Source organism: Megascapheus bottae, chromosome 7, assembly GCF_031878675.1.
Source record: "Megascapheus bottae isolate mThoBot1 chromosome 7, mThoBot2.hap1, whole genome shotgun sequence".
NCBI classification, from domain to species: Eukaryota; Metazoa; Chordata; class Mammalia; order Rodentia; family Geomyidae; genus Megascapheus; species Megascapheus bottae.
In genome coordinates this window covers 74,254,346-74,272,281 of record NC_143515.1, presented here as the reverse complement: position 1 = coordinate 74,272,281, position 17,936 = coordinate 74,254,346, and the positions used below count along the sequence as shown (strand labels likewise).

Sequence of the window (17,936 nt, the reverse complement as noted above, 5' to 3'; positions counted from 1 at the left end):
CTCATGGTTTCTGTCCAGCATTGAGTGAATGATTCCTTAAGAGGTCACATTACGCCTATCTCTAGGGCCATGGTAACTAGCCCAGAGCCATGTATAAAAGACAAATTTAGATGGCTTCATTTGTAACACTGAGGATAGTGAACAGCTCAGTGTGGCTGGCGATGGAGGAAGAAGGGAACAGAAATGCAAGTAAGTAAAATAAGAGGCTGGATTTAGCCTAAGTAGGACTTGAAGGTAGAGGAGGAGAAAGATAGTAAGTCAAATGCTTTTATGAATGGCAGCGGGAGGAAGATGGGGTTGTACAAAGGGCCTAGAGTCTCCATCTCAGCAACTGTATACTTTAGTCTCAACTTAGTGCAAGTTCCTTTGGCCTTGGGGCCTTATCTTTACCTTGGGAATACTAACGTCATTGCAGGGTGACAAAGGTGACCAAGCATTTCAAGTGACCAATGTAGTACTTAGCACCTAGGAACTTTAGCCAATAGGATTGACTTCCCTAAATCAGTGAAGTCAAGCTGCCTTGGACAGTCAAGTCCAATCTTTATGTAACAAAAGGTTACAGAGGTTCAAGCCATGCTGACTCAGAGAAAGGAAGCAAGACACAGTGCCTGGTCATACTTCACTGAGAACAATCTGAGAGCCCCTGTTGTTCAAGTTTCCAGTAATTATGGTTACGGGACAACATACTGTAGGAATACCTGCAGCACTCATCTACTCAAAGCTACATGGGTTTCACATGACAAAACATTATAGGAGCCTTACAAGCTCCTTGGAGCAGGCCCCCTCTGCCCCTCCCATAGCCCTAGCCCTCAGCATCATCCACAGGGGACACCATTTGAGAGTTCTGTGGAGACCTCATTTATGACCTGTGACTTAGTAGAAGACAAAGAATGTAGGCTGAGGAGTAGATCTAGCATCGTATTTATGCTTCGACCCTAAATCACTTTAAGACACAAAGACAAGTCACTTACTGCCATTTAGATAATGAAGGGCTTTAGGCTGGGCTGTCTTGGACCTTGAGACTGTCCCTGGCTAAAGCCTGTCAGGGGAATGCTTCCATAGAGGGTAATGGACTACATACATTGGCATCTGAGGAGGAATCCCTTTACACAGAAGTCTCTACTAAAACCAGTGTGAAAACAGAGCCCTTCCTGGACAAGCCCCACTCAATCCAAAGCCAAAAGAAGTGTACTGAAGACAGAGCCCTGCTCATGTTTAGCTCCTTAAGGGCCCATTCCTGTCTGTGCTGTCTCAGGGGAGTTACTTTATACTCTGAGCCACAGTTTCTTCATGTAAGCATCAGTGATAAAGTTCCCTTGCTTACCACACTTCTCAGAAAACTATTTTCAGACACTTCAAGGAGAGCCTAAATCTCATTTCACTGAGGCACTATGAGGCTTCTTTACTCTATCTTTGTTCATGGAGATAGATTCACTTGCATGTACCAGATACTGAAAATGACACCCTCTCATCATCCTCGGTAAGGAGAAAAGAGTCAGAGCCCTCCACCTACCTGGAACAGCTGGGAACCAGCTTATCTGTGGTGCTGTCAGCCCTGGCCTCCCAGAAGAGCTCCAATACTGCTCCAGACAATAGCACAGCTGCTGTTCTTCCTGGGATTCCTGCTGCAGGGCAAATTCGGAAGTCATATGATAAGCATACAGTGCTTCATTCATCCTCAGGACACAGGGATCCTGCTTTCCCAACAGCCAAGGCAGAACTGACCATGGGGTACATCCTTCCTCCACACCAGCCCCACCCCCCCCAGCACCTCCCACTTTGCAAAAGGAACTAGAAGCAGGAGCTAGAAGAAGGGAAAAGAATAAGAGCCCCAAATAACATCATCACTAGGAAGAAAGGAATATATACTTTCTATGTGAGACCTACCATCTTCTAGCAAAATTCCATATTCCTAAACCAGCCCCATTCTCTCCATGAATTCTGACTGTAACTGCTTAGATTCATGATCTTTGACCTTGTACTGTAGCCTAGATTTTTACTTCCTTCTGCCAACCTTCACGACCAGACCAGCGAGTTATTCCTCCAGACAGTCTCTCTGATTACCCCCACCCCTCAACACTCCATGTGAAGTCCATGCTGGGCTTTCCCTCTCCTGAGCCCTCACAGCAATCACTAGCTTTATAGTACCCATGAGCTGCCTCATCACCTTTTCAATGGACTGTCATTCCAACCCCTTCACTAGTTTCACTCTGCCTGGTCAGAGGTCCAGTCCTCTGCAAAAAGAAGGAACGTTGTAAAGCACACACCTAGTGAGGTGTCCTTCTTGCTCAGGAACCCCTTAAAGGACAACTTCAGAATGAGATTGAAATGTACACATACATGTTCCCACTCCTCCCCTGGAGACTACCTGCATTCCACTCACAACACACAATACCAATAAGTTACATAAGGAAGAGACATCAAAGGTAGGAGAACACAGGACCCCTGACAACCCAGCTTTTATTCTTCTTTAGTCTCAAGTGCTCCCAGGAACAAGTCCTACCAATGTGTAGGAGCTTTCAGCACTGAACTATGGCAGAAATAACAAAGCTAAGACCAATTAGTTCCAGTTACTCAGGGACAATAGGCTCCCATTATAGTGACAAGAAGACAGCCCATCAAGCAGCGGGGAGGTAAGAAGGCACCCGAGTCTTGGACATGAGACAATTCATTTCTTCTTTATAGACACCTGACAAAGTTACTGTGTCTTCTCTCACAAGCAAGGAAATTAAGGTTCTCAGTCATCTCTAGCTTCCATCTGGACTACATTTCCAGGCAAATGTCATCTCCCTAGGTCTAGACTAGTATATCCACCAGCCCATTGGCCATCCCCACATGTCACTTTCCACCTGCTGTGACTGATGTTGAGTGACAGCATACTCAGTCCCTGCCCAGAATTCAGTGTGTCCAGGAATGGATTCTTGGAGGAAATCTTAATGCTTTTTCTCCAAGAGCAGAATGGCCCTATTGCCTCTCCAACTTTCTAATGAAAGACTGTGGAAAGAAATTGCCTGTTGCCAGACAAGAGAAAATTCCACTCTAACTGCTCTATATTTATCCAAAGAGATGATCGAAAACCCCTGCCAGACTAATGCTTCCCCCATAGTACATCACAGCCGAAAGCCAGTGTGTTTAGGAGAGAAGAAAGTCCAGAAGAAGGAGGTCTGGAAGTAAGTGAGAGCTCAGTGCTGGTCATTTTGAGAACAAGAGCCAGCAGGAGTCCAGTGACATCCAGGAGCCATGAGCACCAGCACGACACAATCACTGTGTTTCCTCCTCCACCTTTACAGTCAGTGATGTCAAGCAAATACCTCAAAACAAAGCATGGTGAGGGAGCTACACCATGGAAGTTGACATACACCTTATTCAGTAGTGTTTTATTTATTCTAGGCAAACAATTAGTAAATCTTTGCTATTACACTGCTGAATGGATCTGGGAGAAGGTAGAGGATTCACACTACATTTGATTTCTGCTCCAGTTACATCATTTCAACTGAATAGGTTTCCTGCTGGCCCTAACTGTCCTTCTTTGAAAAAAAAACCCAGAAGGATACTTTGATAAATGTAAATTGGCAGTGTCTGCCAATTTTTGTCACAGAAGTATGTATGGTGCTACTGGGCAGATACATTCTTCCATATCTTACAATGCATAAGGGAGTTCTCCCATCACAGATTATTCCACTCACAAGACAGCAGTATCCTAAAGAAGGTATCCTAATAGAATGATTTTCGAGCATAGAGACTCGATGAACTTCCTTGTGTACATCCACCTCCAGAAGAAAAATAAAAGAATGAATGTCTATTGGCAGGGACCCTGGAAAGCCAACAGGACAGAATGCCATGGTATATGCTACAGGTGAGCAGTGCTGGTGTAAGACACAGACCTTGCCCCAACACAAAGCTAGGCACAGAGAGGGATATAGCAATGGCTTATAGGAAAAGCACCTGGGTCTAGTCGAAGGCATGATGCAGACATTCCTGTCGGATAACACTGCAGGGTGTAAAATCCCTCCACAGGGACAGTAGGTGGAAAAATCTGACACGTGCCTTCAACGCCTCTGAAAGGGAGGCAGCAGGAAGGAATGGTGTGATGCTCAACCCCAGAGACTTTGCTTTGACAAATAATCACTATGCAGGCGACCCAGACAGCTATGGTCAGAGGAGCAATTTTATTTAAGTCCCTCTGTAACAGGAGTTGAAATATTTGCAAAGGCCAGGCTATCCAGTGCCCCTCTGGAGAAGCAATTGTTAAAGGACTCAGCAAGAAGCATGCTTTCTACATATCCCATGCCACACTCCTTTTATTTCCTGTGCCACTGGGGATGGAAAATGCACTTAGCACAAACCACCCGAAGTGGAAACTGTGTTGGGTGAGCAACACTAACAGGCTGTGGTAAACTCTGGAAACCACAAAAGAATCCAACAAGGTTTGCCCAACTCTGACTTCTCTCACATTGAAAAGAGCAAAGCCATGCAGGCAACATACCTACTGTCCCTGAACCATCGAAGCCTGCAGTTGGTGACTGAGGCTCACCACACACAAGCCTTTGCTTGAGTCACAGGTGAGACTCCAGACTTTGCACTAAATAAGGTAGCCAACTTCTAAAGGAAAACCCTAAAGGAGTAGTAGACAAATGGGGACCTCCCTCTGTGTCTCCCTAAAGATCCGAAGCTGACCATAAACAGTCTGACTCACAAAGCCCTTTAATTAAAAACCCCAGGGCTTAGAGCTAATTCTAGATGTGGCAGGACCCAGTGGCTGCACAGGCACCAGAACTGTGAGCAGGATAATGAGCATAATTTTGCCCTTCCTGGTTCATGAATGATAACTCACTCAACTATAAATTAAACTCCCTGAATGTTTGAGCTGGAGGCCACCTGAGCAAAGGCCTGGGCCTGGCTTGCTTTGTGGTAGACATCCATGGCGGAGAAAGGGGACATCTGTCCCAGGCTTGCTGATACCTTCCTTGCACAGTGGCTCTCAGTTGAAAGCAGGTTGTTCAATGTCCAGCATGAATCTCATACCTTGTTGGACAGAATGATCTTTTGAGTTCACTACAGTCTCTCTCCAAAGAGCTCAGAACTCTTGTTCTTGGTGCTCAGAAAAAAATCCAACCCAATAGGATACAACCCCAATAGGTCTCTCAGGCCCATGGGAGGAACGCAAGGACGCTTCAGAGAAAGAAAATCCAAAACTAACATGACTACAAGCCAACTCTGAGACCCTGGATTCAATTGACAGACAGACAGACAGACAGACAGACAGACAGACATGTCAGCACTGTCTTTAACATGGCCTCTTCATCCCTTGTATATTATTCATCTTTCATATCCCCATCCCAACAAGGCAGGTCCAGGCTAAGTGAAGTATAGAAGTATGCGTGGCTAAGTAGCAAATTGCTTTCACTGGTTCTTGCTCAAACCATAAGCAAAATCCTTTTTCTTCTTCTTTTTTTTTAAATTTAGAGCTATAACGGCTAGAGCAGGAATAGCATGACTGCTAAACACTGGAAACGACTGGCGAGAAGTGATTTCTTTTTACCATGTAACATATCTGCACACCAGGCAGCAGACCCTCATCGAACTCTGCCCTTGGACTCTCAGATTCCCCACCCCCAGCCCAAACTTTGAGGAATACATTTCTGTTGTTCAAGCCACTCCTCTAGGTATTCCATTACAGTAACCTGAACTAGCATAATAGGTAATGGCAAAATTTATTTTCTCTACTATTATTAAACATCTGATATCTTGTATTGCAAGATCGAATTTTTTTCATACTAATGACGGCCAACATGTATTCATATCTTTACCATACTGAGGTCTTTATAAGAGGATCTCTCCTTATCAAAACAGATTCACACAGAATTTATCCATCCTTTGTCTGTGGATTTGCTGAGGCTACACAGCTAGTCAAAAGCAGAGGTATCTAATTCTGAATCTCGTGTTTACTCTCTCAGTGCAGCTTGCCGCCTTTTTTTTTTTTAAACAGTAATTGTGCTGATATAGAGTTAGATCAGATGTCATAGATGCTGGAAGTCACCTTTAGTGCTGAGGACTGGCTGGAGGAGGGGGGAGGGGCCTGGGACGTGATGAGCAGGATGACTTAACTCAAGGTCAACATGTGGCTGCACACCTCATGGGTACACAGTACAATTACACGGCCCCAGCTGGTGGGCCGAGTCTTTGAAATGTGTTCAGACAGAGGGACAATGATGGGGAGGAAGAATCGAGCCCTATGGACTCTCACTGGCTTCCTATAATTCTTATGCCTCTGAGAACAAAGCTGGCACCTCACTGTTATTTGCCAGCAGCTCATGAGATAAAAGAAAATACTACATGAAGTGACAATTAAGTACAGCATGACAATTGCCACTGTGGAAGCCTCAGTGTGGGGAAGGTGTCAGGCCCTCTGCTGTCTTCTCAGCCTCTGCCTCTCATTCCAGACTAGGTCTCTCTCCCATCCCACTTCATTTCACCCATTCATTTCTTCCACTCATGCCACACCCTGCCACATGTAGTTCTGCACATCAGGAGCTTTGTCACTTCTGTCTGTGTTTATTGCTCTGAGACTCCTGCCTGACACCTCCCTCCCCCATCCCTTCCCCATGTTGTCCCATCTGCCTGGTTAGGGGGCATAGAGTTCAGGCACTGGTTCCTCTGGGAAGCCTTCTCCTGCCAAACTGCCATAACACAGGTGGGGGTTGATGCCCAGTACTGGAGTGGGAGTCAATAAGGAATCCACACTCTGAATGTAGGGTTTTCCTTTCATTATGTGACATGGATGAGTTGATATTGTCAAATCTTTAAATCATGTAAATACAAATACACACACACAGACACACACACACACACACACACACACACACATATACTTAAGATCTCTTATCCATATTCATATCTGTATCTGTATCCCTGCTCCAGCAGTAATGACTATGGCTAAGGTACTTCTCCATTAGTTTTAAAAGTATTCTATTGACTTATTTAAATTATTATCTTTAAGTAGCTGTATAAAGGAGTTGCCATTTAACAAAGAAGCTTATGAATACAATGCAACTCGATCAATGTCATACATTTCAAGGTTCTCACCAATTCCTCCCTACTTCTCCATTCTGACTTCCAGTTATTTTATCTCTAAAATGGAACAAAAACATCATGCACACTCCCTATTTCCAAAATGTTATGAGAATAAAGTGAAGTGATTAATACTTTATTATTGCAGATTAAAAGTATGTAAGAAGCCCACATATAAGACTAACCTCTCTAAAGGTAGAACAAAAGGACACTCAGAACTTTAAAATTCCCACTTTGGTTCAGGAGTTTGGCCTAGTAGCAGAGTGCTTGCCTAGCATGCACGAAGAAGACCATGGTTCGATTCCCTGGTACTACATACATAGAAAAAAGCCGGAAGTGGTGCTGAGGCTCAAGTGGTAGAGCTCTAGCCTTGAGAAAAGTCCAAGGACAGTGCTCAGGCCCTGAGCTCAAGCCTAGGAGTGGCAAATAAATAAATAAATATAAATAAAATAAAATTCCCACTTAGAACAATTTGAGATGGCTACTTCTTGCCGCCATGACTCTCAGGTCTACAAGGTCTTATTCTCTGTAACTGCCTCTCCTCATACCCAGGATCTGGACTAGCTTTCTTTCTTGTTTTGCTTTTTTTGCCAGTCCTGTGGCTTAAATTCAGGGCACTGCCCTTGGGCTGTCTCAAGGCTAGTTCACTACCACTTGAATCACAGGACCACTTCTGGCTTTTTCTGTGTATGTGGTATCGTGGAATCGAACCCAGAACTTCACACATACTAGGCAAGCATTCTACCACTAGGCCACACTCCCGGCCCCTGGACTAGCTTTCAGATGCCGGCATAGAAGTAAGGAGACAAAATGCCAAGACTCAAATCTACCTTTCCTATTTATCCCACGAGTGTTTCTAATTTCAGCTAAAAGGAGAATTCTCACAAGGCCCCTTTGAAATCTTGGTGAATAAACAGACACGCAAAAAGAGATTTGATATTCAGAAGAGCAAATGCTTTGCCAGAAAGGATGAGCTCAGAACATCCAGAGTATTTCAGCCACCCCGCTCTCAAAGAGCTCTCACGCTGGTTATTTCTGACTCCTGCTGAAATAAGGAGAGACAAGGAGATGGCCAAGCTAAGTACCTGGCTTGCATGGAGCCTGCTGGGGAATAAAAGCCCCCTTTCACAAAGGAACATTCCCAATTTTCCTGATTAACATCACCTCTTCATCTGGTACATTCTGTAAAAGGCTTCTCTAGCCAATTGCAGGCTGAGTGAATGCAATGACAGAAATTGCTGCCTGTAAAATTTAAACCATGGGCATCTGTTCAAGACTCCTGGGTAATGATATCTCCATGATATATAATTCATGATTGCCTTAAAGCGTGGCCTACTTCTGACAAGAGATCATATATTTGGGAAAAGTCAAAGAGGGTGGAAGGAGAAAAATCATTTGCTATTTGAGCAATGCCAGAGGAGACTTTGGATTACTTTTTTTCCCACCATAAGGGCTTCCCTTGAAGAACATTAATAGGTTAGATAGCTAGCTAGCTAGCTAGCTAGACAGACAGACAGACAGACAGATATGTGTGTGTGTGTGTGTGTGTGTGTGTATGTATGTGTGTGTGTGTAAGTATTTTTTCCCTCTCTCTTAAACCAAAAAGGCAACATGTCATCGAGTTTCAGTTTTATCTTTTGTAACACCGGATAAAAGATAGGCTGGATCCATCTGTTAGCACATACAGGCTACAAACTGTGAAAGCAGGCACGCCCGCACACACATGCACACACATCCTTACAGAAAGGGGAAAAATCCACACTAAAAAAAAAAAATTATCATCAGCCGTCTCACCCAATGCCAACCAGATAGCAGTGCTTTTATCCTTTTATGGGCAGATTCAGGAAGAAGCCAACCTCCCTTGCCTGCCACAGAGGCTCTTCCCCTGAGCTGCCACGGGACCAAGGACGACACCGGAGTTGATTGCAGGCCAGGCCCTTCCTTCCGTCACTGCTCTCTGGCCTCCTAGAGCCAGTGATGATCCTCTTTAGGGCTGTCAGCCAGCAGCGTCTCCAGCATCCCTGGCTGAGGGCTCAGATAATCTAGGGTACTAAATAGGGGTTTCCTTCCATTCTAGGGTTTCCATCCTCTGTCACAATGGCTTTAGTCCTGCAGTTGGTTTTCCCAGGGAAAATGAGTAGGCAGGCTGCCTGGGCCCATTTTGCTCTATGGAGCTGGTGTAGATAGGCCCATCTTGTCCTTTGTCCTTTCTTATGACCTTGCTAGTTGGGTGGCACCACTATAGCTCTCTGAACTTCAGATATTGCTTTTGCTCAACAGTTCTTGACAATACTGAATGCACTTACCATAGCAGATGCAAGAGAGGAAAAGATGAGACAATAGAAGCTAGAGGTGACAAAGATGTGTCACCCCTGAGGCTTGATAACCACTTTGTTAAAATGGGCACAGGACAGATAAGAGTTTAGTACAGGGCTCTTTTGTTACTTTAAAGAAGCTATGTTCATCACAGAGTTCCCAAAAGAAGTATGCTTCATGTCATAAATAAGTGAAGCTTGAACACACAAGGGTTCAGAAAAGGGTGGCAGTGAGGGGACATATAAAGTGCATATGAAGGTAGAGATCAAGGCCACTAAGTAGGTTTATGTAGTTTATATGAGGGACCAGAAACCCATCTCCACAACATGGCTGTGTGCTTTTGAATGTTGTGGATTCTCCCTTCCACCTGTCCCTACTTCTACTGTTGCCTTGATTTAGGTCCTTATTATCTGTGACAGAAGACATTTTCTGGAGCAGTGAGGCTATTTTGGCATCCTCATTCAATTGTTCAAAACCTTCAACGAGGCTCCTCCTTCGACTAGCAATGAAGCCCAGTCTCTCTCTTCCAAGGCTGTGTTCATCAGATCCCTAACCAAAAGTTCTAGCTTTATTTTTTATTTTCTCGATTTCTTCCCAAGACTCTGTCCCAGGCCCAGTGCTATACTTCTAAGCTTCCCAGCTTCCCACCAGTATTATTTTGCCTGTCTGTAAAATAATTTCAGATATTTTCTTTCTAAAATAACCTCTGGACTCTACCTCCTCATCTTATCTAATGAAAGTTCCAGGGCAGACTCATTGAGTCATGTTAGCCTCCTTCTCATTTTGGAGGCTAACATTTTCCGCATTACTTAAAACATACTGCTTGTCCTTCCATGACCCTCAGTCCTTTAGTCTAGTTGGACTCTCTTCTTACTCTTCTTACCAGGGCCCTGAAATCCTTTATTTTCCTTTTCCTTTCTTTCTTTTCTTTTGTGTCAGCCATGGAGCTTGAAATCAGGGCCTGGGTGCTGTCTCTGAGCTTTTATGCTCAAGGATAGCACTCTACCACTTTGAGCCACAGTGCCACTGCTAGTTTTCTGGTAGTTAATCAGATATAAGAGTCTCATAGATTTTCCTATCCTGGCTGGCTTTGAACTGTGATCCTCAGATCTCAACTTCATCCTGAGTATGTAGGGTTATAGGTGTGAGCCCGTGGTCCCCAGATAAAATCCCAGTCTTCACTTCATTGGTCTGCTTCCCTACAACAGTCAGAGTGACCCCGTGAGCACCACATGCCATTGCCACCCACCTGGGCTCTAAACTCTCCAGTAAGGCCAGTTTCCCTCAAATCTAAATCTTTCCCTCCCTGGAGTCTCTCTGATGTCACCCTCTACTCCTCCATTTTGCTATCTCGTCTCCACCACATTCGAATTCCTGCTGCTCCTCAAACACATCACTCATACTGAATTTTCTCTCTCCTAAGAACATTGCCTCCAGATTTACCCTCCTTTTCCCTCACCTTTAATAGTTTTGTTCATATGTAACCATTTGGATATGAAAAATCCAGATCAATCTTCAAATTGCATCTCTTCCCCAGCTCTCACAATTCCCTTTCCTCTGTCTCAACTCTCCCACTGGCCTCCAAATGCATTAGAAGACAACAAACATTACATTATCACTTTTGCCTTAAGGCTATCAATTATATTTTATTATTTTTCTATATAATAAATGTTATCAATTTGATATTGTTATCTGCATTCATCTTAGCTATTACTGTTATTATTAACATTCCTTTAACATTTAAAAGGTTAATTATTATTGACATTTTCACTGATATATTCACAATGCCCTGGCGTAAAGTAGGAATTCAATATTTGTCAGATACATAAATGAATGGTTTGATCCCACAGTCTCTGAAATGTAACTTAAACAATGATATTCAAGTAATATGCAAGGCACCTGTAGGCAAAGAGAGCCGGAGAAAGAAGAGCCTGAGGACAGGGTCTTCTTACCTTATAACAGTCTTGCTAAAACCTGCCTGAATTTTTCAAAACCAACAATGAAGCGTCCCTGAGCAGCTTCAGACTTGCCCAGCCCAGACAAAGATTCAAGAATCTTCAATGTACAGTGAAAGTTTTTCTAAAGAGTCAAATGTAAATGAAACAGACTAAAGCTGATAAGTAACTATTTATCAACACCCTGTCCACAAACTGAATCAGATTCCACTGTCACACATTTCCACATAGTGTTACAATGACAATATCTTTCATATCATCTATATTCTTTTACAACTGAGCAGTCTTTAAAGCATGCTCGCAGAGCTCAGTCCACAGCAGTCCTGACCACTGTCTTGTCTTTAGTACACATCCATTCTCAGTGCTTTTTAAAAGTATCTTTTGGTGGATCAAGAAATAAATGATCAGCTGGGCACTGGTGGCTCACATCTTTAATTTTACCTACTCCAGAAGCTGAGATTTAAGGATTGCAGTTCAAAGCCAGACCAGGCAGGAAAGTCCACGAGACTCTTATTTCAAATTAACCCCTAGAAAACTGGAAGTGGTGCTGTGGATCTAAGTGGTAGAGCAGTACCTTGAGCGAAAAGCTCAGAAACACAACATACAAGCCCTCAGCTTCAGTCCAACATGGACACACACAAGAAAAATGATGCCTTCTATACATTTTCTTTCAGGGCTGATTTTTGGATATGCAAACTGAATACAGCTCTCCATCAGGCTGGTCCTCGAAGCAGAAAGCACAGGAGACATGATTCCCCCAGTTGCCTGGCACAATACCTGACTGCCTGCAGACATTCAACCAACATTTGTGATGAATAGAAATCAAATTCATCTACCTGCTGGCCCAGGCAGGGTAAGGGTGTATCTCACTTCTCAGGACTTTGCTATTGTGGTCTGACCAAAGCTAGAGGGCTGGTGTGAGGTGGGGTCAACACCCTGCAGGTTGCTGTTTCTACCTGTCCCAAGCAACCATGGGTTCCAACGGGTATCACAGCAACTCTCCTCGAAGGTTCATTCTCTTAGAGGGCAAGTTGAGTCCTGGAAGATTCAGTGTTGTCACAGACAGAAGGGGAATCATCACACCAGTGGCCACTCAGCTCTGGGGGAATTTGCAAGACCCTCTGAAGACTCCTGTATTCTGGCTTTGGATAGGCAGTCTCATACTTCCTGCTACATGCTGATCCAGAGCACATCGTGATGTTACAGAGGCAGCTGTTTGCTGGGCTGCTGGGCTTAACTACCACTGTCCATCAAAAGCTTTCTTCCCAGATGTTGGTGAAAAGACTTGCCATTACCAAGCTCAGAGTCTGATTGGGGGCTTTCAGGCTCTGATTAAAGTTAGGAATTAACTAGGCTCCAGAAGTAACTTCCTTAGAGGCCACACATAGATAATCACATGGAAGATGATTTTAGCAACGCTGTGTGTGCTTTTTTTTCTACCATTGGGGAGTCTTTAATGTGGAAGGGGGTCAATTATTGCTATGGGAAATAAGAAGAAAATAGAGCAGAAAAACAAAGCAGGATGTAGATTGCCTTTACCCATACAAGGGCACATGTGCACACACACACACACACACACACACACACACACACACACACACACACACAGATTCCTAGAGATCAGCCAGCAGCAGCATATAAGTACACCTCATATTCATAAGATACACCAGGCAAAGTGATTGACCGCAAGATGAAAAATATATACGTATTCCTGTTTTAATTGTAGTAAAGATCCTGGCAGTAAGGCTTGAACAGTGATGGCATGCTTTCATTGAGAAGTCCTATTTCAGTTGAACTGACAGAGGTGCTGGGGATACCTGGCAGGCAAGCAGAATTGATCTATGAGCACTAACATTCTTTTCATTTTTTTCAACAGTTTCATAACCACAAACAAAAATTACAAATGACTTAGGTTTGGCATTTGTGAGTTTCTAGATGAATGAACTCACCTATTCTTGTCTTGTTTATTTATTTCACAAATATGTGCTAAGGTAAGCAAGGAAGTATCTTGGGCTTGTGCAAGGGTCAAGCATTTTAGACCCAGAAGCCTTGGCTCCAGCTTAAATGTTGTTCTGAAAGTGGAGCATGCTCAAATAGGCCACAGGAAGAATCTCAAGAATCTAGAGGAGTTAGGTCTGTGCAAGGAGCAACGTGGCCCTGAGGCAAGCAGACTCTGGCCCTCTTGTAAGGCTAAGAAAGCCCCACGAAGTGTTGGAAAACCTCCTCTTGGTAACCGTTCATTTTCTTAACTTCTATTATATTCATTAAAGTGTTTTCTGTGCTGGTTCATTTTATGCACCCACTTGACTGGCCCGGGGATGCCCAGTTATTGGTCAAAATACTATTCTGGATGTCTCTGAGTAAGGTGAACATTTCAATAAGTAGGCTGATTAGGTAGCTTGCTTGCCCTTCCCAGAGAGCCTGTTAAAGGCCTAAACAGAACAAAATGCACAGCAAGGGAAAATTCTCTCGTATTGTCTAAGAAATGAGTCCTCTCCTGAACTTAGATTTGGTTAGATCTTAGACTATTTTTTTTCTTGGAAATCAGCCCCTCAGACTCAAGTTGAAATAAGACTATTAGCTTTTGGCTTCTTATCAATACAAATATCAAAATTCCTCTGAGCTTCTGTAATTCTGTAAATTAATTCCTTAAATCAGTAAAATCCTTCCCTCTCTCTCTCCCATCCCACTTTCTGTATATGTAGGTATATGTGTGAATGTATATATGTGTGTCTCTCCATATATCTCATTGGTTCTACTTTTCTGAAACTACATCTGATATAGTCTTCCTTTTTAAAAAGATATTTTACAGTCATTAATTGTGATAGTGCAAATCAGTGAATGGAATTTTGTCTCCTATATCATACCAGTCAATAGCAAGGAAAAATAAATATATGCATTCAAATATTAAATAATGAACACAGGTCTAAGTTTTAAGTAGATCTGTGGTATATTCTGTAATCTAAGACTGTCTCAGTCCAGGTTTTACCATTTGTGGGTTGCCTGATCTCAGGCCTGTTTTCTCATCTGTACTAACAGTACCAGAGTCCTCTGCCAAATTGTTGAAAAGACGAGACCCAGTCCAGAGCTTAGCACACAGTCTATGCTCAGTAGATGTTTGTTTCCATTCTCCCCTTTCAAAATCTATCTTACAGGCACTCTAGGAAGGGTCTAGTCTCCACCTAGCCCATTACCTCTCTTGGATACATTTAAGCCTCCCAAGAAACATGTCTTTCTTCTGTGGCTCTTTAAGTTAGCACAGCATACTCTCTCTGGGATCTTTCCATTTTGTTTTCTTTCTGCCTGTACAATCTGTACTTCCCTTTCAGAAATTGATATTACCCTGACAACCTCTTTTATGTGTCTGGACATCACAGTCAGAAGCCAGATACTGTATGAAAAGGAACACTTTTCACTCCTATCACAATTACTCAAATTTATGTCTTCCCATCCCACTGACATTGGCCTAACACAGTGTGGATATTTGTATTTGTGTTTAGACAGCTAAGTAGGCAGACAGACAGACAGACAGGTGAGCAACACATACATAAAAGCAGTGATTTTTGCTTTCTTTAGTGCTAGGAAATTAATGTTTAAAAATATGAGAATGAGCAGGGTAGATGAATGAGTGAATGAATGAATGAATGAATGAATAGAAGGAGGAAGCCTGGCTACGACAGCCCTGAAGCCAAGGCACATGCTCTGAAGTGTCAGAGTAGACAGCTCTGCTCCGAGAAGATGATGACAAAACGGGGTGGGAAGAACTCACCTAGTAGGCAAGGCCGAGGAAACCCTCAGTTATCCTTGCTCCTCACTTCCCTGTGTGTTTGCAAGAGGGGTCCCTAGGGTCTGTACCCCTACCCATTCAGTCTTTAATAGAATCTTCTAGGGGCAAAATATAGAGATGAGACAATGGAAGGAATGGCACAAATCAGGGTGCATTGTCCTCATAATCTGGCTTGGAGAAGTGAAACTCGTCTGTACAACTACTTAGAAAATAAAAGTATTTTCAGGCCATGCTACTGACCATGAGCCTTTGCAATGCTTGTCACGAGTCTATACTCTGGCTTGAACACATGCAACATTCGGGGTTGGAGTCACGAACGCTCCATGTCTTTGCTGTATGACACATGCCAAATGCACATACCCTACAGCTTTGGTTTCTTTAAAGAGGCATCCATGGTAGCATGTAATTCCCAGGATTGTTCAGAAGACTGAGGAAGACAATATGTTTGGGGGAGAGAATCTGAAAATTAGTTTCCAGCCCTTAAGCAACATTAGAACTAACTACAGTGTTTTCCCAATGCCAACAGAAGTTAAAATATTAATAGGTTAAGTAAGGCTTATATTTTCCTTCTTATTACTGAGATATACCACTTTATTTTAAACTAACTTTTAAAATAAACATTACTTTACTTAAACTTATTTTTTTCTGGCTGTAATCTTTCAATGATGATGATGAAAGGATTAAATGTTAAAATTAGATGGAATCCTAGCTACTCAGTAGGCTGAGATCTGAGCAGCAAGATTCAAAGCCAATTCAGACAGACAGATCTTTGAGACTATTTCCAATTATCTAACAAAAGGCCAGAAAGGAAGGTATGGCTTAAGTGGTAGAGCGCCTGCCTGGAATGAAAAAGCCAAGTGGGAGCACAAGGCCCTGAATTCTAGCCCTAGTACTGGCAACAAAGTGGAGTTGGGGGACAAAGTTCTGCCCTTGCAATTGTAGCATCAACAGAATGACACTTCACTTTCTTGGGCTCCTCATGCACTTCACACTGACCCTTAAGACATAATCTCATCAAGGTCATAGAGGGAAATGATGTGACGCAATGGCTCCCAGAGCATTTGTGTGAAAGGTGCATCCCACTCCATCCGCCCTCTGGGAATTCAAGACATTTATCTGCATTGTCAATCTACCTGAGTCACAACTCCACACATATTGCATAGGTCCTGAGCCCTACTTCACACAAATGGACCCCCAGATACTGCCCAGCTCAGTCCATCACAAGAGACACAATCCAGAGGCCCAGAGCACAGACGAACTAGGTCCCTGTGAAAATTTCTTATGCTTCAAGTGAGCACTGCTGTGGGAAACTCCTGCCCAAGCCGGACCCACAGACTGTGACTCAAGCCGACCTGAAGTAGTGCTCGACCAGGAATGCAGAGCTCCTGTCTATCCAAGCTTTCAACGATCATTAAATCCTCACATTTCTAAGTGGGAATGGGACCACTGATTGCTATCCCTAATCCACAGATGTGAGCAGTGCTACCTATGCAGGCAAATCCTATAACTTGCTCAAAGCCCTACAGCTAGTGAGTAGAGAAGAACCATGGTCCCGCTGCTGGGAGAAACTCCACTGACTCCACCCAAGTTCCTAATCTCAGACCTTGCTGCCTTGAGATTTTTTCCTCTAAATCATAAAGCTCACTATTGCTCTCCAGGGTGACAGGATAGACACAATCGAAATGAAGAAAAAGATACCCAAAACATCCCATGACTTGGATAGCGTCAAAGACACAACAATGGCTAGGAAAACCACAAAGGAATGGCTGTCTTTCGTCAACAATGGCTGGGACCTGGAGTGGAGTTTATAATAGTAGGATTCTTTAATATGCAGACATAATTTTCATCATAGTGAGGCAAAGGAGCTCTAGAGGTGTGATTACACAGTTGAATAAAAATAATAATAAAATGGGGCTGGGATAGAGCTTAGTGGCAAAGTGCTAGCCCTAGCAAGCACTTACAACATCCTTGGTTCGATCGCCAGTACCAAAAACAAACCAAAATACAAAATGATAAACACGAATCTCTCTAGGGCATAACTGAAACAATGCTTTTGCCAATTTTAATTGAAGTAGACTATGGAGACTTTAAATATACAGTTATTTCTCAATACCTCTGGGGATGGGTTCAAGAATTTACTTCTCTTCTGGCTACTTAAATCCTAAGGCTCTAATATCCTTACTATAAAATAGCATAATGCTTATATGTAGACCCTCTATACACACACACATATTCTCTATTACTTTAAATCATCTATAGATTGCCTAAAGTACCCACAACAAGGTAAATGCTATATTGAACTGTGTGGCTTAGGGAACAACGACCAAGTATCAGCACATGTTCAGTCATGTATAGCTGACATATACACACTAGCAACAAGGCAACATATATTTCAAATATTTTCCATATGCAGTTGTTTAGATGTGTAAACAAGCCATGAATACAGAGGACCAAATGTATTTGACTTCCTTAAGTTCCCAGAATACCTAAGCAGCTAAAAAACCAAAGTCATGCATTTATTCATAGCAGTAGCATATATTCCCAGACAAAATGCAAGATTTCCCCTGAGGTCCGGTGATACGACACACATCCTTTATGTCATGGAATTGCCACGTATTAATGTAATATTCCCATCAAAATATCAGCACCAGTGATTATCTCAGTTCCTTGTATGATGTTGTTTTAGTAAGAGCATACTGTTCACATGGTATATAATAGGTTTACAGTGTGAAGGGCAGAATACATTATTTTCTCCACTCTTGCTGGTTGCCAAGTGACTTACATGTACCAACACCTCTCCTACGAGA

General features: G+C 43.0%; 1 protein-coding gene across 3 annotated transcripts in view; it reads right to left on the bottom strand.

The window, feature by feature from the left end:
* Cyria (CYFIP related Rac1 interactor A) overlaps window positions 1-17,936 on the bottom strand; it is an 89,871-nt gene that overhangs the window by 54,384 nt on the left and 17,551 nt on the right. Inside the window, exon 2 of one of the 3 annotated variants that reach the window (XM_090337426.1) lies at window positions 1,514-1,625. The exons of 1 other annotated variant lie outside the window; for it this stretch is intronic. The gene's annotated coding sequence lies outside the window, so the exon portion shown is untranslated. The remainder of the gene's footprint in view (window positions 1-1,513; window positions 1,626-17,936) is intronic. One more of the 3 variants, XM_090337427.1, reaches the window with a different exon arrangement.